Raw genomic sequence first — 22,804 nt, forward strand, 5'->3', positions numbered from 1 at the left:
TGATAAAGATGTAAATAAGGCCTGTATTTTCCCAGCTATTAATAAAACACAGCATTCTAAATGAGCTGCTGTGTCTTGCAAAAACCTGTTAGTGCTGGTGACAAAAGGCTTAGATGCTAAAGTGGATTTTGAAATTCCTGGACGCTCAGGATGAAATTATTTAAATTAAAGGTGTTAGAGAAAAGGTAACCCTCAATTACAGAATAAAAAGCAAAACAATGTTTCATAATTTGCAGGTTAAAAATGCAATTTACACTGGCCTCTTAGAAGTTGTCTACTTAAGGTCTGACGGGGAAATAGAGGGTGATGTTTATTTACAAGGACCCCCAGAGGGTTGCAGGGCACTCACCTGCCTTTGAACCGGCCCCCGGGGGTCTCCTGAGCCTTCCTGCCTGAGGTTGGCTCTGAGCGTGCTTCTTGAGCTCCACTTCACATGTAGAGGCCTCATGCCTTGGACAAGCTGGTCGGACACTGCCTGACCTGGGCTGTCAGCAAGACACGATCAGGGGCCCAGAACAAGCATCCTTGTGACCGTCCCTTGTGCTATGGGGCAGTGCCAGTTGGAGGCCCCCAACCGGAAGTGACTAGAAGTCCTGCCCAAATGGGAAGCCCAGCGGGCCCCAAGACCCCTTAGGCTCAGGTTTAGCCCACGCGAGGACCTTGAGGAATCTTCCAGTCTCTGCACCACATCAGGGGGCTGTTTGTACAGGAGCATGGCCTCATCCCTTCCTTCCTCTACAGTTCACAGAGTCCCACACCCCAGCCTCAATCAAACGCCTCATCACTAGACCAGTCACAGGGAAGACCAGACCGCTGTGCTACTCTGCCTACCACTCTCTCTCCTGTGCCCGGGGCCAAAACCTAAAATCCATCGAGTGTGCTGAGCACTGGCTCTGTGCCAAGCACAGCCCCACTAAATCATCACAGCACCCCCAGGAGGAAGACGCAGGGATTAACACATGTATCTTGCAGATGTGAACGATGAGGCACAGAGAGGCCAAGTCATTAGCCCAAGGTCACACAGCTGGGGAGGGGAGGATTGGTGTCCACATCTCCTGCTTGGCCTTTGGGCCCGCCCTCACATCTTTGGGCCCGCCCTCACATCCTTGGGCCTTGGTTTTTATTTCTTTAAACAAGATATGAAGAATAATAGTGTTTTGGAAAGCCCCAAAGAGAGACATGACAACAGTCAAAACTGTGGTTATTACTGTCGCTCACAAGGACACTGATCGTGAACAATGCTGGGGATCTTGGGTTATGTCTGCACTCTGAACCTTCTTTGATGTCATGATATGAGTTCCAGTGTAAGGGACAACAAGGCTTCAGAAATGTGATTATATTTGAAGTGAAGAACTAAACTGATAAACCTGTTGATCTAGCATAGAGTTAAAATTCATGCGTTGCCAAATGTTCTCATCTTAAATGGGCTGGAAACCTTAATCCTACTTGATTCTTTGGCTCCAGAGTACTGGAGTAGCTGTGACTCTGTCGAATTATTCAGAGCAGCTAGTCTGTATCCAGTACTTACTATTTGCCAGGCACACTGCTAGGCTTTACCCCTAGCAGATGGGAGTAAATGACCTCAAATTTCTTCTCCTGGAGAGACTACATTTGAATGTCCTGGCACAGTCTAGACCAGTTGACGTAAATATCAACACCCGATATGAGCTCGGTTCCTACTAGGACATCAATTATTATTTTACTAAGAACATAACATTCACATCTGGTTTAATAGGTTTACAGTGTCTGGGGTTGTAGAAAGAATATACACCCTTTCTGGTTGCCATATGGCTTCATGTATTAACACCACCTTCCCTCCCATGGCAGTGGGACACAATCGATACAGGACATGGCCATTTGCCCTTTTTAGGAAAAGGATGTGAGGAGCAGAAGCTTCAAGAAGCATCAGGTCTCTGCCACCTTGCTCACTCTCTTCCCTGTCAAGAGGAGGACACTTTCCAAGAAGCAACTGCCCAGTTAGACTCTGTCTCAGAATGAGAACTGTGGGTCAGCACCATGAAAGCCAAACAGCAGCCCCCTGATGCATGATGTAAGTGAAAGGCTTGTTGCTACCAGCCACTGAAACTTGGGGGTTATTTCTTACTGCAGCAAAACTGACTAATACACCACCTGATGGCATAGTAAGTCATTTCATATTCATAGGTATTATGTTGAGGTCAGCAAAGAAGGAATCAGGTCCATTCTATGACTGAGGTCCCAAAGACTTAAGAGTGATTAAGTGATGGCCCAGAATTAAACAGCAGAGATGTAAGTCATGGGAACAAAACTATATGTTTTATCACTGCTGCATATGATTAAAAACAAGATTGGCTCACCTTTCGTGTAAAAATCTCTTTTGCAAACTGCAGATCAATTCAAACACTAGCCAGTCATAAAGATCTGACTGGTCTCTGGGTCAGGTCCTGGTATCAGGGATGATGTAGTCAAAGAACATGATACATAAATAAAAGACATGCAGAACCGAGTGACAAGGCTTCCATCTTTATTGAACTAAACTGGCAAGCCTCAGACCTTCTGCCCACGGCTGAGAGACTGTTCTCTGGCTAAGGGAAGGCTTCCTGGACTGGACAGTGTAGCCCTGCAGTGGCTTACATGACAAATATCCCCAGAATGCCCATCACAGACCCTGGACCAGCCCCAGGAATGGTGTGTTATTTCACCAGGAAATTCAACATCAGGAGACCCTGACCTTAAAACCTTCACAGGGTGGTAGTCATTCAGAACAGAGGCTCACAGGATCTGACACGAGTGACTAATTCAATTTTCTTTTTCCTATTGTTCAAAATTAAAATCCTATTGTTCTTTGCCTCTGCTTTATTCTCTTCTTTCCCTCTTACTTTCCCTTTTTCACAAAGCTCTTTTCAATGGGGAATGAGTGAGTCACCTTAATCATTTATTTAGACACATTTCAGGCTGGCTCAATGCTCTGTCCCAGCTCTCTGACATATAAGGAAAGCATTCTAGATTCTGCAGCAACTGATCTTTTCACCAGAAAGCTCCATTTTAAACAGCTATTTTTGGGGGGATCTGACAGAGCTGGCATCCTACATGCTTTTACAAGATAATAATTCACACTTTTGGTTTCTTACCCTGACCAGAGCAAGGTTGACTTCTGACACCTCCCACGCCCTACTTATCCACCGGTGCTGTTTTCATACAAAACCCAAGTCCTTTCATATTCTGAGCATCAATCCTGACCCTTTTCTTCCATTTTTATAATGTTGGTCAAAAAACAATCGGCCCCACGGTGTTTAGGTAAATACATACATGTGTACACTTCTAAAGTATTGCACTGAATTGCAAAAACCAGACGCTAATAAAACGTCAGGAAAAGCAGTTCTGAAAGCTGGAAGAAAGCCCAAACAGGCAGTTAGAGACATGGCAGGAGCAGCAAAGTTTACAAAAATTAAGTTGTGAATGAATATTAGATGTGATCCAAACCTCTCACCAGGTCCCTCATTACTAACAGAGGTCTCTCACAGCCCTGTGAGTAACTCCTTGCAATTTGTACAGACCTTTTCATTTGTTGGCAAAGCTTGTTATGTTCCTAATATCCCTGGGAGGGAAAGCTGAAGATCAAGTCCACCAATGGGTGAGGAGATGAAGGCTCTGAAAGGCTGTCACTCACTTTACACAGATCACTAGCAGGTACAGAAGTAAACCCCCAGCCCTTTACTATCAGATACAGTGACTTTTTATTTCCCCACCTTTATACCTCTGCAACATGCATTTGAAGCCAGGTCATGCAAAGGGTCTTATCCCCTGTGTTTTGAAGTATGGCTTCTCTAGCAAGGCGCATAAGGAATGTGTTGATATGCTGTGTCTACGTGAGCACCTGGTTTGATGCCTGAGCATAGCCCAATGTCCAAAAAGAGTTGCTGAATAACAATAAGACATCCAAATAACAAGAAAAATCTTTGCTTTTTCTTTTTTTAAATTTTTAAACCAACCCATCCTCTGACACACCAGTGAGGAAAAAATCACTCCCCCCAGCATCCCTCGTGAATGAACAGTCATTTCCAACTATGTCATACACACCTGGACACACACACACATCTGGCTGGAAACCCTCTTTCATCACTGCCTTGTTGAAAGGCCATAACAGCTTCCAAGTGATTTCAGAACATCCTCTAGCCTCAATATCCACGAATTGCAACCCTACCCCCCCAAGAATCCAACCCTAGTGAGTGACTTGGACCAACTGCTCTGAGTTGGGACAGCTTTGTCCTACAAGGATCCTGAAGATGCAAGATTCGAATTAGGAGCAGATATGAAAGTGGGAGGGCTTCCCAGGTGGTGCTAGTGGTAAAGACCCCACCTGCCAACGCAGGAGATCTAAGAGATGCGGGTTCAATCCTTGTGTCAGGAAGATCCTCTGGAGGGGGGCATGACCACCCACTCCAGTATTCTTGCCTGGAGAATCTCATGGACAGAGGAGCCTGGTGGGCTACAGTCCATAGGGTCGCTGAGAGTTGGACACAACTGAAGTGACTTAGCACGCACACACTCATGAAGGAGCTGCCAGCGGAGGGGAGGTCCCTGACCTTGACATGCCATGGGAGACCCAAGGCTTCTGCTCAGCCCTCTTCTCACCCCTGTTTTAGCTGATTTCCTAGGTGTTCTTTCTCTGCCTCAGAAACAGCCCAGGCCCCTCAGAGACCAGCGTGGAGCTCTGTAAGGGAAACTCCCTACCAGGGAGAATGCTCTTTTCTTTCCTGAAAGGTCTCCAGAGACAAGGCCTTCCAGGTCCCTCTGAGTCAGCAAAGTGATGAGTGGAAAGTCCTGGCTGGACTCCCGACACGCTCTGAGGGTTTCACTCTGAGGCTTTCTCAAGAGCTCCTTGCTCAGCCTGCGGTCACTCTCTGTAAACACTGGTCCCCAGCAGAGATCTGGGCAGCCCCACTAATCCTGGGACTTTCTGGTGAAGTGCTCTTCCTCTCGACTCCAGTTAACACTCTCCTCACCACAGTTTCCACTTCCAGCTTTTTCCTGCCCCTTCTTTCTTTCCCTGGCAACTCTTTGATGGTTGTCCAAAAAGGAACTCACTAATTGGGAGTTCAGAAGCGGCATGCATTCAAAATTCCCATGTTATCCAGAGAATCGCAAATAAACTTTTCATTAGCATTCTTGGCTTTTAGAAAAAGGAAAGGAATATATAAAAAAGAATGCATATATATGTATGGTTGAATCACTTTGCTGTACAGCAGAAGTAATACAACGTTGTATGTCAACTATATGCCAATAAAAAAATCAAAACTGAAAAAAAAAAAAGACAAAGAGAAAAAAATGCGCACAGTTATCATTAATGCTGCACTCTCCTTCCAGCCCAGGCCTGGGGCTAAGTGACTTCCCTCCAGGATGCACAGGCTGGGTGGGGAAAGCAGGCTGTAAAAAGACAGCAAAGCTTCTCAGTTGGAAGGAGAAGCTCTGAAGTTGCTGGCCAGCCCTTGGCTGTCTCCCCAACCTCTCAACCTGCCCACTTGCCTCTTGTCCACTCAACCACAGCCCTGGCCTCTGTGCTGTTCCATCGCCAAGCCGGCATCACCCACTCCAGGTTTTAAAGTCCTGCACTTGCCCCGTGTTCTGAGGTTTTGACTCTCTGCCTGGAACATGTTTCTCTAAGTGAGCTGTGTGGTTCACCCTCTCATTCTCTGCAGGTCTTCCCTGAAGCATCACCCTCTCTGAGATGTTCCTTGATCATCCAACTTAAAATAGCAACTCTTCTCCCTCAAACTCTCCCCACTGACCCCTCACTGTGTACACCTCTCTCTGCTTCATGTTCCTTCATCAACTTGCAACCATCTACATTATCCTCTGTTTTACTTGGTTGTATTATTTATGATCCATTTTTCCCCGATTGATTGTAAACTCCATGAAGCAGGGGGTTTGGCTGTTTGGTTCACTGTTGACTCTCCAGGCACTGACCTAAAGAAGTACCTGACTCACTGTGGGTACTCAATAAGTTTTTGTTGAATAAGTGGATGGATGATGGATGGGTGGATGAATTTTAGGTAAATGTAAAACTGGAAGTGAATCTTTGAGGATCTGTTCAGGAAAGGAAAGAGCATATGTAACTCATGTGCAATCTTGGATAAACACATCACCATGATCCCTTCCATAATATGAAGCTAATGCATAATATTGGCAAGTCAGTGATGAGCCATGAAACTAGAACAGGAGTTGGGGCCAGCTCAAATGGGCAAGGATGGTGCAGGCTGATGCAAGATGGGGAAAGACAAGAGGAACCAGGTCTTTCTTCACAACCACCAGACTGGGTTCTGACCGCAGCAGACAGAGACAACAAGGCTGAGAGATGGGTGGGTCAGTTGGGGCTCCATTTCATGATTCAACATGGGGTACTTCGGTCCTCAGCCAAAGGAAAAATCCCAAGCCCCCTACAAAGCCATACTCCAAAATGTTAACTCACAAAGCAAGCCACAAAATAAATAATAAAATAAATAACTGCATCTCTCTGAGACTTAGTTTTGACCTCTGTAAAATAAAGTCACAACATCTTCTCCCAATAAATGACACAGGCAAGTTTCTAGAACTTGACACATGCATGGCAAAAGTTTGTTATATGGAAATACATTATTTGCAAAGTTTACACTAAGGTAGGGGGCAGCATGGGACTCCACTGAAAAGAGACGAAGAACTCCAGCTATGATTGCATTTTCTGAGGCTTAAGTAGAACCATGTCAGGAAAAAAAAAAAGATTTGATTTTCCTAAGAAAAAAATAAAATTGTGGCCTGGAAGCAGTATGAAGTATGTGGTGTGGGAAAGAGTAGGACTCTGAGAGCCAGACAGTCTTGAATCCAAATCCTGGTGCCCCACTTTCAATCCTATGTCTTAAAGCAAGTTTATAAAACTGTCTTAGTTTCAGTCTTTATCTGTAAAAGAGACAGAAATATATCTACCTTGCAAGGTTGTCTGTAGGGTGAGGAATGTATACAGATAGTCTAGCAAAATAGAACTGATGGGTATTAAAGGCATGCTAAAGATCACAACTCACTGTTACAAATATAATTTAAAATGTGGTAGACTTTGAAACATTAGGGCCATGTCGGTATAGGGTAACCTGTAAATAACTATGTAGAAAAAATAACTCATGCATATATACGATGAAATAGCAAGCTCACTGCTGCTATTTTAGCTGATATGAGGTATTCAAATCATTTCCTGAATTTGAGGTGGAACAGATATATTTGCACAGCCCACAGCCTTACTAGCGGGTTACAGAGTGGACAGGGGGAAAAGTGCCTTCAGACAGGTGGTTCAAAGGGAGGGAAGATGGAGGAGATGCATAGAGCATCTCATTCCCACCCACAGATGCCGACACTCTCGCCCCCAGTCCCATGGGAGCAAGTCTGCAATTTGCACCCATGGAGAAGAACGTTCTCAGCAGCTGCAGGCTGAGGAACAGAGGGACAGCGAGAGACAGATGGTTACAGAAGGTTAGCTGGGTCAGTCGGAGAAGGCAATGGTACCCCCACTCCAGTACTCTTGCCTGGAAAATTCCATGGGCAGAGGAGCCTGGTAGGCTGCAGTCCATGGGGTCACGAAGAGTTGGACACGACTGAGTGACTTCACTTTCACTTTTCACTTTCACGCATTGGAGAAGGAAATGGCAACCCACTCCAGTGTTCTTGCCTGGAGAATCCCAGGGATGGGGGAGCCTGTTGGGCTGCCGTCTATGGGGTCGCACAGAGTCGGACACTACTGAAGCGACTTAGCAGCAGTAGCAGCAGCTGGGTCAGTGGGAGACCTTGGCCCCTAGGGGACTCCCTGGACAGGGCACTCTCCATCACCCCAGATGTCTTCCTGATCCTCGGAAGTTTAGAAGCAAACTCTGCAAGGATTCTCTACCCATTTCTCCCCGTGTTCCTCCCCCACCTTCGCCTCTAGCCTCCTGACTCTCTCAGCTCTGCCTGGGTTTGGCCCAGAAGAATCTGGACCAGGAGACGGGCCCACCGCCTATCACAGGGCAAAGGCAGCTCAGTTTCTCTTCGGTTTCTCTTTCTGCTTCTCTTGCTTTTTGCTTTCACAATCTTTTCCTACCTTCCCCCAACCGATTGCTAAATAACACTGGATGTATTGCTTTCTATTTTCTCTAGTCCTTCATTTTCAAAACCTGTATTAGGCCTTTCTCTTATTTTTAAAGTCGCATCCTCAAATAATGTGCATCTTTCCAAACATGTATAAAATCAGCTTTGACAGCGGTCTGGGTTTCCAAAGCTGAAAGATTAGATATTTCTCCCTAAGAAAACATAATTTAGTTGCTTCCTGCCAGTTAAGCTCTGAATTGCTTTTGTCAGTGGTCATTAGTCCCTGAAATATCAGGGGTCCCTCAGCCCCAGGGACCCTCTGGGAGGTCAGTTCCATTTGTGAGCTACACAAAGGCCAGGAGTCAGACTGAGGGGGAGCCTTGTCCAAAGGAGCTAGACCCAAGTCTTGGCAGCATCTCCCGGGATCTGAAAGGACCTCCAAATCCATGCACTCACACGTGTTCACACTGACACACACACATCTACACACACTCACATACATAGCACATACCATGCACACAATGACACACCATGCACCCTCACACACCCACATACCAGGCATACACTCACACTCATACACGCTCACCCACCGGAGCCCAGGCCTTGTTAATTTATGAAGATCAGCCACTCCAGGGCTGCCCTCCTCTCAGTATGCCCTGGTGTCAATGATGTTTACAACTGCCCAGTGGCTCCCACAGTCCGTGTGAACTGAAGGACTTCAGGATCCCCAAAGTCAAGATCACTTCTCCATTGGGGAAAGCCCCCTGTGCAAGGTCAAGGCCCCAGTTCCTAATATGAGTTACTTCCAAGTGAGTATCTCCTGGCTGAACAGGGTGGGGCCTCTGAGAGACAGAAACACCAAGTTTTTAAACCATGTCAGACTCTGGAGGAAACTTTCAACCTGGCAAAAGTCAGAATGATGATACTTTAAGTGTAAACTCCAAAGAGAAAGAAAGTGAGAAAGAAGGAAGAGAAGGTAGGAAGGAGGAAACAAAGGGAGAAAGGAGAGAAGGACCGGAATTAGACGGGTCCCCAGCATTCTTTACCTAAATGTTTTACATTTCAACCCCTTGCCCACACAGGCCATGGCAGGGACCTACTCCATCTCCGTCTCCCTGGGCAGATCTTGCACTGGTCCTGTGCTCTGCAACAGGGAACTCCCTCCCTCCTTTCTTACACCCCCTCACTCGTGCCCGGCATGGCCTTGACCGTAGCCCAGTGATGCAGAGCAAGCCCTGGTGCTGACCATCACCAGCAGGGCAGTGTCACCTGCACGGCTGGGTTAAACATCCTGCGAGCCCTCCCTAGGCAGCAAGGGAGGTGCAGGGGTCAAGGTGAGTCCCACACAAGCCAGGCCACAGTATCAAAGGATCGTGTTGTGAGAGAAGCGGAGAGGACGGGCCCAGAGGAAACCAAAGCAGAGCCTTTCGCCTCCTCCAGTCCACCTTGAGCCAGATGGAAGCTGGGAGGATGAAGTCAAGGAGGCAGATCAACGCTTTTTACTCTCTTTGAGGGCCCCAGCTTCAACTCCTAGACTCTTAGAAAGAAAGAATTAGTTGACTTTGAAATGGAGTTTCGAGGGCCCAGAGAAGGGAGGCAAGGAGCCCAAATCCCTCAACAAATCAAGAGCGAAACCAAGATAAGAATGGAGACCTTCTCACGCCTACTCAGGCCTTTTGACTTCCTCCTGCTCACTCTCCAAGGCCTGCTTCCTCCTCACAAGGCTAAAAGGATGAGTAGGATTGAAAAACTCCCTCGTACCTTCCCCCCAAGGCCGATGACAAAATAATTATAAGCCACTCTAGACCAAAAATTCCCAGCTTAATTTTAGTTCTATGGAATTAAAAAAAAAATACTTGGTCCCCATGAAACTTTGGAACCCGTGCTTTAAAAGGTTTTGTTATTGTTTTTTTATTTTGTTTTGTTTTTGTGCCAGGCCTGGTCATTTAATTTATATCCTCTTATTTAAATTGAGGAAATAGAAAACTGGCCACAAAGGCTTTTGATGAGCACACGACAAACCATGTCACCACAGCATCTGGAATCAGGCAGACGTTGGAGGACCCCTCTGGTGTCTCCCCAACACCAAGGGTCCTGTGAGTTCCTCCGGGCTTTCAGAAAGAGAGATTCATAAACGCTTCTTTGAAACACTTTGCTCAGATGTGCTGCCAAATTCAGAATTTTTCATATTTTAGAAAGGTAATAGAGTACAGATACCATGTTACACGAACCCCCAGCAGGGTCTGGAGCATTCATTCTTCTGATGAAAAACGTATTCATCCCAAGTGGGATAAATGCAAACTAAAAATAGTCTCATGTACCATCAAGCCAGCTTTTGCACCCACATGAGTTATGAAAAAAAAATAAAAACTTTGCATTTTCAGAGCATTTTGGATTTTCGACTTGCAAATAAGGGAATGTAAGAAAACAGCTTACAGCTCCATTGATTACTTCTGAAGGTGCTCTAGGGCATAGATTTGAAGCCTCAACACTTTAAGGAAAAAATACATATGCATTTACAAAATCAAGGAAGGACAGGATGCAAGCCTGATCATACAGTGGGCGTAATGCTGGATGTCAACTGGAAGTCTTATCCTTGTCACACTCCAGTAAGGAACATGGTCAGGTTCATTTAAAGTATAAAACAAAGGCTTAGGAGCTAGAAACATAGGTCCAGGAGAGTGGACTTGGGTGGCTTTGCCAAGGCAATTCAGGAACGCATCTTTTAGAGAAAGAAGTTCCCTCCTGTTTCCAACCAAAAACAACAAGAGGAGCCAAGGAGGTAGATGAACTTTTCAAACACACTTTTCTCAAAAGATCAGGCAAAATGAAGACTGACATGTTTATTTCTGGCACACTTCAGAGATACTGTGGGTTTGGTTTCAGACCACCTCAGAAAGTGAGTCACCTGAAATTTTTGAGTTCCCAGTGCATATAAATGTTATGTTTACACTAAACTGTAGACTATTAAGTGTGCAAAAGTACTATATCTAAAAAATATACATATCTTAGTGACAAAATTTAAATTTTATTGCTAAAAAACGCTAACCATCATCTGAGCTTTCAGCCAGTCGAAGCAGTCACATCAAAGATCACTGATTACAGGGGACCAGAACAAATTCAATAATAATGAAAAAGCTTGAAATATTGCCATAATTGCCAAGATGTAACAGGGACACAGGAAGTGAGCAAATGCTGCTGGAAAAACAGCACAGACTTGATTAACTGAGAGTTGCCACAAACTTTCAATCTGTCAAAAAAAAAAGCAATATCTGGAAAGTGTAGTAAAACAAGGTATGCCTGTATTCTTTGCAATATTTCTGGGCCACAAATATTATTAACTTCAGTTCAAAACTTGGAAAACTCAATAAGCTTAAGGGATCGGCCCAAGGGAAAAGGAGGATTCCACCCAGGTCTGTGGACTTCAGACGCACTCATGCTGCAGCCCTGGGATGCTCCCAGGTAATGTCCATGTGCCCATCTCACCTCTCTGGACCTCAAAGTGTTGGCATCATCTCATTTCTAGGGTAGAAGGTAAAGACAGACCACACTTTGAAAGCACACAGACACGGTTTCAGGTACCAGCTATGCAATCTTCCTAATGAATGATGTGACATTATGCAAGTTTCCTAACACCTGTGGACCTCAGTTTTCCCATCCATAGAATGGGTATATCTGCTTCTAAAGCTCTTTGTGGAAGTGTCAGTCATTCAGTCATGCGACCCCATGGACCGTCGCTCTTTGTGATCCCATGGACCACAGCCCACCAGGATCTTCTGTCCATGGGCTTCTCCAGGCAAGAATACTGGAGTGGGTTGCCATTCCCTTCTCCAGGAGATCTTCCCAATTCAGAGATTGAACTCAGGTCTCTTGCATTGCAGGCAGATTCTTACCATTTGAGCCACCAGGGAAGTCCTCTAAAAAAATGGATATTAAATGCTCATTATTCAGAAGGTACTGCTGCTGCCTGTGTTTTACTGGGGAAACACGAGACTCAAGAAAGATGGAATAACTTGCCAAAGCCCAGGCAGCTCTGAGTGGGTCTTCTCTGCTTCTTTACTCCAGAAGCAGGGGATTTGGCCTCATCACTGCAACTGGAAGATCCTGAGTTTGGATGACACTGGGGATGAGAGAGTTTGATGGTGTTGAGGCAGTTGTGTGCTTGTCACTGCTTCTGAGGTCCCACAGCGATTATGCATTTTAATGCATTCCAAAATCCAGAAATCATCAGACTAAATGATTTTAAAATGGTTATCAACTTAAAACAGAGAGCATTCTGCAGGAACCAAAGCATCCTCTACTGACTGGAATATGGAGGACAGACCACATTCAATGTGGTCACAATGTGGAGGTCAACCCTCCACGTTCCAGTTGGTGGACACTCTGGAACGTGGAAGTGAGCTGGTAAGGGTCCTCCCCACCTCTACTGACCTCCTGGGGCCCTTCTGTGTCTCCCTTTTGTCATCAGCCTTGACCTTCAACTATGTATCAGGATGTTCAATCAGACTTGGCCCCCTTTCTACGAAGGAGAGCAAGATTTCTGTGTTCTTTGAAAACACCCAGGGTTCTTTCCACTCCAGCTCTGTTTTTGAAACCTTGCTGACTAAGGCTGCCAGGCTTTGCTTTTTCACCTATCACTTTGGGACAGAAGCTCAAATCATCGGCTAGATGTGGAAGCTCCCTTCTAAGTCACCAAATAAGCCTTCTTGTTTTACCAACAGAAAGTACAGTGGAGAGTCTCCTTTATCCTCAGGGGATCCATCTGTTCCAAGCCTGCCAGTGGAAACCACAAATAGTACTGAACGCTATATATACCATGATTTTTCCGATACACATGTGCCAGTGATAAAGTTTATAAATTGGTCACAGTCAGGGATGAACACCAATGACTAATAAAAAAGCAGATCCATTATAACAATCTGATGTAATAAAAGTTATAGAAATGTGGCCTCTCTCTGATGAAAGTACCTTATTGTACAGATTCAATGCCTTTTCCATCTTAACTAAACACTCTTCATGTAGCTGTGACTTTTGCAGTTTGAGGTGTGACAGCAAAACTAGCATGAATTTCTTACTCTAGATCTTATCAACCTCAGCAAAGATTTTTTTTTTCTTTCTTTATTAAGTTGAGAATTTTCACCTTTTCACTGAAAGGAAACACTTTACAATTTCCTTTTTTGGCCCATCCAAATTGCCAGCATCGCTACTCTTGCACATTAGTTCCATTATTAAGTAAAATAAGACTTTCTTGAACAACAGTAATGCGATACCACCAGAGTCTATCCGATAACTGAGATGGGTACTAAGTGATTAATAGGAGGAATATGTTGGACAAAGGGATGATTCACATTGCAGGTAGGACTGAGCCGGAAAGTGCTAGATTTCATCACACTCCTCAGAATGGTGCCCAACATAAAATTTATGAATTGCTTAGTTTTGGAATTTTCCATTTACTATTTTCAGACTGAGGTTGAGAATGGGTAATTGAAACTATGGCTGTGTGCCCACCTGCACAATCACTCTGTCGCGTCTGACTCTCTGAGACCCCAAGGACTGCAGCCTGAGTCTGCCAGGCTCCTCCGACCATGGGATTCTCCAGGCAAGAATACTGGAGTGGTTTGCCATTTCCTTCTCCAGGGGATCTTCCTGACCCAGGGATCGAACCCACATCTCCTGTGGCTTCTGCATTGGCAGGCGGGTTCTTTACCACTGAGCCACCTGGGAAGCCGGAAACTGTAGCTATGGGCCGGGGGCGGGGGGCGGTCTCCTACAGAAAACCGCTCCTCCTCCCCAATGCAGGAAGCTAGGAATAGAGCTGAGTCGTTCACCATCCAGGCTTTAACTTTTCTCTTCCAGGCTTCTTCTCCCTGCAGTGTCAGGTGTGATAGAGGTGTACTGCAGACAACACCCATGGGGAGCAAAATGGACTGTGTTGCAATAAGAGTTGAAACAATGACACTTCCCCACTCCCCACTCCCTTGCACTGCTTTTCTTTATGACATTCTCCAAGCTCCATCTCAGGTGTGTGTTTCCTCCCCTGCCTGTCCTGGAGTGAGCACTACCTGCGGGCAGCGGCAAAACCATCCTGATCCTTGTGTTCTGTCTAGCAGAGCACCGGGCAAGAACCAGTCTCATACACATTTGCTAAGTGAATGAGTGAATGATCCCATTTTTTACGCTTGATCCATCATAAAACTGCAATTCAACTCTTCGGGGGCATCCCATTTCCCCAGTTTCATTTTAAAGATCTAATTATCTATGCCACATAGAATTTTTATTAGAAAGTGAAGTCATTAAACAAGCAGACACCAGACTCAGGCCTTGAGATAATTGCAAATAGAAACGGATCTGTCAGCAGAGTTAAGCTGGACCAGGAAGCATGTTGCCGGCAAACATGGCACCGTTTTCAGAACAATGGGGTCCTTGGGCCAAAGAAATTCAATTTCTAAATCACCCAGGAAAGAAATGCCAGGAGGGGGCCATTCTGTAATCACTTTCCTACCTCCATCTCCCAGCCATGAGTTATACCAATAGACTGAATCCCAACCACCCCTGTATTTGTTGGGCCGCTGACCAGGTTTTCTGACCTTCTTGCTTCTGTCCCCCTATCCCTGGGATGCGCCTGTCATACTTTCCATTCATTCGTTCAGTCCGAAAATCAGTTCAATTTATGTCAATGACAAACCGGTAACCCACTCTTAGGCAAAGAAAGCTATTTCAAGCATCATCAAAATTTTCTCTGAACTTGCACATGCCAAACTCCTCTCCTCTTCACCACTTCTAGGAATGACACCTCAGCCAACTGCCAAAAACCTTGATAATGCTGTGATGACAGCAAAACCCCAATAAAGTCTCTAAATACTTACTATGAGCCTGGGTCTGAGTTACAGTCCTGACCGGTCCCACCCCTGTTAAAATCTGCTCCCATGCTCCAAACACAATTATTTTAGGTCACTGACACACCAGCCAAGGAGATGACAGTGCTGTGTACCTTGGCACGAAGAGTAAGTAGGACCCAGTTTTAAATTCTGGCCCTGCCACTTACTAGTTGCTGGACTCTGCACCAGAGACCTTTGCCAATTTCCTTCACTGTCCAAAGGGCACAAAAAATACTAATATCACAGAGTTGCAGTGATGATTTGAGAAAATGTATTTCCATAGGTAGTGTAACTTAAGAAAATAAAAGGAAACTAAACAGGCCCAGAATAAAAATGTGAAGCACTCATTTCAAAGTGTTGTCTGACAGAGGAGCCAGGGTATACAATGGAGAGAGGACAGTCTCTTCAATAAATCGTGTTGGGAAAACGACAGCCACGTGTAAAAGAACCAAACTGGACCACTATCTTACACTGCACACAAAAAGTAACTCAAAAAATAGACTGAATGTAAGACCTAAAATCATAAAACTTGTAGAAGAAAACATATGCAGTAATCTCCTCAATGGCAATGATTTTTTTTTTTTTTTTTGGAACTTGACACCAAAAAGAAACAGTGGAACTACATCAAAGTATTCTCATAGTGACACGTTTCTTAAACCCAGGGTGTTTGTTGCCGTTTCAAATTTGTTCCCTTTTGAGGACATCAAACACCATGTTGCTCAGCATAGTTTATCTGGTGAGAGAGAACTCAAAGATTAACCAGCAGTGCTTAGAACAGGAGTGTGGGCGATTTTTAACTTTCCCCAATAATGAATCTCTGAAGGCCAGAATTAGATCAAAAAGCTCCCCACCGTGGCTCTAAAAGGACCCAGAGGGCCAGTAACTGAGAACTCCTTTCTAATCAATATAACTAAATAACAGCAAGTGTGAGGTGGGCACCAGGCCAGACCCTATAAATGCATAAGATCATTCACTTCCTAGAAGGCAAGTCTCATTATTACCATTTTACAGGTGCAACAGCCAAGGCTCAGGGAGGTCAGATGCTCTTCAGGAGCCCACCCCTAGGACACAGCAGTAGGAGAGTTTGAATTTATGAGTGACTCCAAAAGTCCACTTTCTTTCCAGTCACCATGCTGCCTTGGCAGGTAATTCCTGCAGCCTTGGAGAAAGGATTTGACCAAGATGAACTCGGAGCCAGAGGCTACGGTGAGTGGATGAGTCCAAAGTCAGGAAGGAAGGCAGGACTGGCCCCTGCCACAAACCTGACACTGCTCACAGAGCTGAATAAGGGACTCAGCAACCATCCCCTCTGGCTGGGAGGGCTGGACCGAGGGCTTGCCACGTGGGCAGAGGTAAGAGAATTGTGTTTCAGTCACAAAGCACAGGATGAATGATTCACCCTAACATGGGGGCCAAGTCAAGTCACCATTTCTGGGTCCCCATCACCCTACCGTTTCCTTGATCACCCACCTCTCCTATGGATTGCAAGGCTCTCCTTTCACATCTGTCTTTACCCTCAGACTACATTCTTTGAAAACAGAAATAGTGTTCACTTTTTAAAATCCCCAGTTCCCCAAACTATATTTGGTACAGAGTATATGCTCAGTTAACAGAAGGTGCATAACTAAAGAAACAGACTGATCCAGCATCAAGTCTGGACCTGCAGACTGGAGAATGCCTCTGATCCTAAGCTTTCACAGATTAATTATTCTTAAATCAATTCTTCATCTCTGAGCAGTGGTTTGGGGGTGTCTTTAACATGGAGACCTCCCAACAGGAAGAGGACATGATGGGCTCCCCAGGCTTTCAATTTTGCAAAAAAATGTACTCCCTGTAAGCTACTGCATTCCAGCTACAAAAACAAGCCAACTGTGGCCAGGAGGAGAGATGCTATCAACCCCATTTTAAAGGTTAAAACTGAGGTCCACATGAGTGACCGCCCCAGGACTGGAATTTGACAATGGGCTGCTGACTCCCTGTTTTTTTCCTGCCACCATGACGCTTTTCCAGCTCATTACTAACAGGCCAAGAACACCCGCAAAGTAAAGGGTGGGGGGGCAGGGTGGGGAAGAAAAGAGTGTGTGGTGAAGGGAAAAATAAAAGGGGGGAACAGCTTCTCTGGGAGTGTGTCACTGACAGCTGACAGTTGGTGACCCATGGCCTGGACAGCTCTGAACTCCTCGCCCAGGGTTGGCTTGGGAAGATCTCCTGAGCTCTCCGTGTCCCCGACTCACCCGGCTCTGAGAGTAAAAGCAAACCGAATGCTTCTGGGTGCTAAGTAAAAACAGGAAGTCCCAAGTGGCTTGACTCTCCTCCCAACTTCAGCTCCCCCAACCTGAAGAGTCAAGGGTACACAAAGGACCTTACAGGTAGCTCTCTGGCAGGGGCCTCTGGAGGGGTCTACCAGAGAAACTAGGGAACACCCTTCCCACTCGAGTCTCCCAGCACGAAGGTTTAGGGAACTCTGTTTTCCCTCTCCTGGGACCAGTACCTGGAAGCCTGTGGGGAGGCCAGGGAGTGAGCTGGGTGTTTGCCCACCAGCTCCATCACTTTTCCATCCATTCAACAAAAGCTCAGTGCCCACTATGTGCTGAAAGCAGAGTGACCTGAGGGAAATAGCTCACTCTGAGCTTAGTCTTGGCATCTGCAAGGTGGAGACGGACCCTACACCACAGAACTGCCTTGAAGATGAAAGGAAATAATATCCCGGGCTTCTGCATCACACCTGGGTCTATTATTAGCACTGGGGCCCTGGTGCTATCCACTGTGAGCCCCAGGCTGTGATGCCACAGCCCCCATCCCAGAGCTGGGGGCAGGAGATGGTGTGGCCAGGTCTGTCTCTACCTCTCTCCTCTACCCTCCCCTCACTGGAGCCTGGGGGCCAGGAGGAGGTGAGATTTTGCCAGTCCCCCGGCCTGGGGCCCAGGTTTACGACTGTTTATTTCAGAGCAAATAGAAAGGAGAAATTAGAGCCATAAAAGACAGGACAACAGACCAATAAAAACCAGCTCCCAGAAGAGTCAGAAGAAGGAAGAGAGGCAAAACTGTCACCATAGCAACACAAGACAGTCAGAAGCACGCAGGAAAAACAGCCCCTGTTCTGCCTTCTCTCTCTACAGCAAAGCAAGCTCTTGGACCTCCTTCAGTGCTCAGGGAAAGCCAATGGCCCACCCTAAACCTTGCCCGTCCCCACCCCCCGCACCAACACTCGGGCCCAGATGCCCAGCCTGACCTGGCTGTCAGCCACCCTCCTTACACTGGCCCAGCACACGTCCCAGCCCACGGTCCCAGCCCAGCTTTCAGTGCCCTGGGGACACGGCGCTGTGCAGATGGCCCTGGGCCCGACCAGAGTGATGGTGACTGGAGAGAAGGGGAAAGTTTCTAACAGGGAAGGGAAGGAGGGCCAAAGGGCTGGTAGGGAGATAAAGGCCCTGCATACAGGCTCCAGGACTCTGCCCTGGGTTCCCTGGGGGGAGCGGAGGGGGAAACAGGGGCAAGGGAGGAGAGGCCAGGGCCAGTACTGTTGCCCATCAGTCCTGGACCCTACAGGGGAGGGGAATTCTGGAGAACGCGGGGTGGGGTCGGCAAATGACAAAAGCTCGTGGCCCCAGTCTCTGGGAACGCTGGTCACAAAATCAGGGGAGCCTGGAGAAGGACGCAGGGACCCTCTGGCCCGGTATAACAGAGGCTCTTCAGTCCTTCGGCTGGCAGGCACGACAGGTGTTGCCACCAAACAGCCTGGCTGGCTTGGGACCAGTCTTTTGGGAAGTGGGTCAAATTGTTCCCAAAGCTAAGGATCCGGTGAAGTCCCTTTCTTCAGACTGGGATTCTAAGCGGGGGAGGGGGAGGGTGATGGCAAGGCGGTCTGGGTCCCCGCACAGCTGCGGGCCGTCTGGCTGGCAAATAATCTCCCTGGCAGGTGGCAGCACAAACGTCCAGGTGTGCAGGCCCCAGGGTGCGGGGGTCGTCCCTGCCTCTGGGGGCGGTAGGGAGTGGTGGGGAGCCGGGTCTCTGGTGGTGGGAACGGGGAAGCAGAGTTGGGGGTCTTCTGGAAGAATTGGCTTTGGAGCCCAAGCTACCTGGCGCTGGGGTTGAAGGGGAAAGGTGTTGAGCGGTTGAGCGACGAGAGAGATGATCCGGGGCACAATCACGAGGCTGTGCTCCGCAGAAGGGCAAAAGGGCTCCAACCGGACATCTGGACGGCGATCGCCGGAGACGTGGTAAAAGAACTGGGTCCTCGGCTCGCCCTCCCGCCCGCCCTTCCCCGAAGGCTGCGTCGGAAGCTGGGGAAGGATGGCAGGGTTCTCCGAGCGCCTCCGGAGTCCGCGTCCCTGCAGGCCCCCGGCCGCGAACCCCGCCGCGCCCGCACCGCGCTCACCCCGAGTCGCCGCCGCCTTGCTCCGCCGCCCGTCCGCCTCTGCCCCAGCCGCCGCCGCTGTGGACGCCTCTCCCGCGGCCGCCGCAGCCTGCGAGCCGGCCCCGAGCCCCGCCCCAGCCCCGCCCCCAGCCCCGCCCGCTGCGGCCGCCCCGCCCCGGCCCCCAGGGAGCCCCACCCCCGCCGTCATCCGGCCGGGTTCCCTTCCCAGACCCATAGTGCTGACCACCTCCACACGCGGTCATTCCTGCTCTTTTTTTCGGCCTTGGCCTCTGGCTTTGCCCTCCAAGGGGAAGTCTGCATCTGCCCCTGCTACTTCTACACACGGAATTCCACCATACCAACTATTTCTCTAAAAAGAAAAAGGACGGGGGACCGGTCTTTTGATTAATCTCTAGCCGCACTTCCAAATGTGCGCCCATGCACCCAGCCGGACCATCCCAGCCTCAACCACCCCCTTCCAAATTACCCTCGATTTTGAATCCAGTTCTCCTCCCTGCCCCTCCCGGCACGGACTATTAACAGATTCCCAGCCCTGGGGACTGCCCTTATCTGAAGGGACCCTCAAAAGTCTTTGCAAATGCTTAGTCCAAAAAATGTTATTACCCTTCAGAGCAAGTCTGCAAAAACACTTGAAAAAACCCTATGATGCAAGGGAAAGTAGGGGATTACAGTGTCATTGTCACGATCATTGTTTTAAAACATCTGCCATTAAGAGAGAGAGATTCAGGAAACCAAAGAGGGCTGCTCGTTGCCAAACAGGTTGTGAGTCAGAGCTCCTGTTGGGGGGGCCCTCCTGCAGGCACAGGCCTCTCCTGCTTCCTTTCCCAGTCAATCAGCCAGAGCATCGGTGAAACTTTATTAAACCCCTACAAGGGGTCAGGCCGCGAACGTGCTGGGGGCTGCAGCAGTTGCTCCAGGAATGTGTGGTTTGGGCGCATCAGGCCGTCCTGGTTCTGGAGTTAGAAAGCTTCAGGAGACCTCGGTCAAGTTCTTCTTCTTGAGGGAGCTCCTGCTCTGAGTTTTGGCAAGAATTCAGACAGGGGCCAGGAAGGCACAGTCTAGTTAGAATGAAATAGTCTTCCTATTGGTAGGGGACCTTAGGATCAGAATGCACAGGTCTCCATTTTTTATTTTTGCCAGTCAAGTTGCCTGTACTTGAACCAGACCATGTTGTCAATCCCTGCAAAGACCTGTATTATCTTTGGGCGGCTCTACTGGAAAATCCTTCTTGCTCCACCCCTGTACATATACACAGCAAAGTTTCTGACTTATTCAATCCACTGTGAACCTGGTCAGGGTCTGAGGAGGGCAAGGACAAGCCAGCCACAGACACCATTCACCCCATGCGACATCGTCATTTCAGACCACGGGAGGACTCCTTACTTTACACTCGTCTGTCTCTAATAACACAGCTGAAGTTGGTGAGAAGAGACTATTTGATGTATGAAATTTCACTTCCACACACTTAAAGAGGGCTTCTGTTTCAGTAATTGAGGGCTACCTGCGTGGTGTTGCCTAGCCCATTGTGAAATAATAGGGTTTCTAATTATTAGTGTGGAATTTAATAATTATGTGTTTCCTAAGACACAATAATCGGATGAAATGGTCTTTCAACTTTGTCAGTAATACTAATAACAAGTTTAGAGTTTACTATAATAAAGATTATAGTGAAATTAAGCTGTCAGTGAGGGGGCAGGTAGGTTGAGATGAAATTTCAGTGGTCTTTCTTCAAAATATACATTTTCTAAAATGAACCTTAATTAAATTAAATTTAAACCAGACTGTTCTAATTTTAAGGACATCCTTGTCATGTATGTATTTTTTTAAAGAGATACCTTGAGCTTTGACAAAGGGCCAGGCACTGTGCTAAACCAAATGATGGTGACATAACACACGCCCCTGGCCTGAGAAGTAGACAGACTGATTGCCAGCCCAGTTTATGACAAGGCAGAAGAGAAAATAGGCTAAAACACATATTTTCATGTGGGCTCAGGACAAGGAGTTCATTGTGATTGGGGAAAATTGGGTTCAGATTCTTTTAAGCTGAACCTTGAAGGATGACTAGACTTCAGGAGGCAGGAAATGAGGTCAAGGTAGAGGGAAATAAGGTCCCTCCAGGTAGAGGGACAAAGAGGTCTGGTGTGGTTGCAATGTCAGGGGCTGGAGAAAGTGTGGCTGAGAATGGAGACCCTGAAAATCAACCTGAGAAGGCTACACTTGATTCTGGGAACTCCCATGGGCTGGGCAGCCTTGACTGGAACCTCAAATAAGAAGACTGACTGCAGTTTGGAGGAAGAAAAGGAGACAGTGAAGAGAAAGACCAGGAGAGAAGTGCCATCATCATCCAGGGGCTCTGCATTGCCCTCCGTGGACCAGTTCTACTCTCTGACATTTGGAAACACATTCTCTGAAGCATCCCCAGTGCTGAGAGCAATACTTGGCACAAACTGGTCTCCAATAATATTGTTGAGCGAGCAATAAGGTTGAAAGTGATGGGTACAAGTGATCCCCTGTGGAGACAAAGCAACAAGAGCTGATCCCACCCAGGGCTCCTCTCCATCCACTGAGATTCATCCTAGGGCAGGTGGAACATTCCTTCTAAATCCCTGGACACATAAGATTTTCCCTTCTCAGCATGGGCTTCCCTCATAGCTCAGTTGGTAAAAAATCCACCTGCAACACAGGAGACCCTGGTTTGATTCCTGGGTCAGGAAGATCCCCTGGAGAAGGGAAAGGCTACCTGCTCCAGTATTCTGGCCTGAAGAATTCCATGGACTAAGTCCATGGGGTCGTTAAGAGTTGGACAGGACTGAGCGAATTTCACTTCACTTCACTTCTCAGCATAGCTCCCCTTGGTGCTTCCAAAGACATTTCTTCTCTGATCTTTTGATTGTGTATATAAACATATACACACCTCCAACGACTTACTGCCCCATCTCCAGCTGTCAAAGACCACTGGTTCCAAGGCTAATGATGCCTTCAGGACAATGGTGAACTATAGGCTCACACTTCTTTCTTCTAAACTTCTGTGAAGTTGAAAATCTGATCCACTCACTCTTTGCTTCATCACATATGCAAGTTTCTTGAGGACAAGGATCTTATCTGAGACACAGAGAAAACCTTCACTTTATTTGGAGTCAAAGCTGAACATACATTCTGATTCTGTCATTCACTGGCTGTACGAACCTATGTTACTTAATCCTTTGGAATTTCAGTTTTCTCATCTCTAAAATTAGAATAATAAAACTTATCTCAGCAGATAGATGGGAGAGCTGATGTCAGCTCTGAAACTGTGAAAGAAAGAATAGTTTTGTGTGTGTATGTGTGCTTTTCCTCCTAGTGCGTTGACTAACTGGGCATTCAGTAGGTGCTCATTTCAGACTTGGTGTTTGGTGCGTTGATTCATAGATTAGAACTTGGAATGGAGGCTGAACCCCTGCAGCGCTCTCTGCCTACTACTTCACAGGGAGAAATCTTTATT

At 47.1% G+C, this 22,804-nt stretch overlaps 1 protein-coding gene across 5 annotated transcripts in view; it reads right to left on the bottom strand.

Annotated features, from left to right (window-relative positions):
* The window catches only part of CYRIA (CYFIP related Rac1 interactor A), a 102,457-nt gene extending 83,069 nt beyond the window's left edge, over positions 1–19,388 (bottom strand). For all 5 annotated transcript variants that reach the window (XM_086323567.1, XM_086323568.1, XM_086323564.1 and 2 more), the window contains exon 1: positions 19,324–19,388. The gene's annotated coding sequence lies outside the window, so the exon portion shown is untranslated. The remainder of the gene's footprint in view (positions 1–19,323) is intronic.
* Between the last annotated feature and the right edge of the window lie 3,416 nt (positions 19,389–22,804).

The sequence above is a fragment of the Bos grunniens genome, chromosome 11 (assembly GCF_055505025.1).
Source record: "Bos grunniens cultivar Pamir isolate PY7600 chromosome 11, Bosgru_T2T1.0, whole genome shotgun sequence".
In the NCBI taxonomy this organism is placed as follows: Eukaryota; Metazoa; Chordata; class Mammalia; order Artiodactyla; family Bovidae; genus Bos; species Bos grunniens.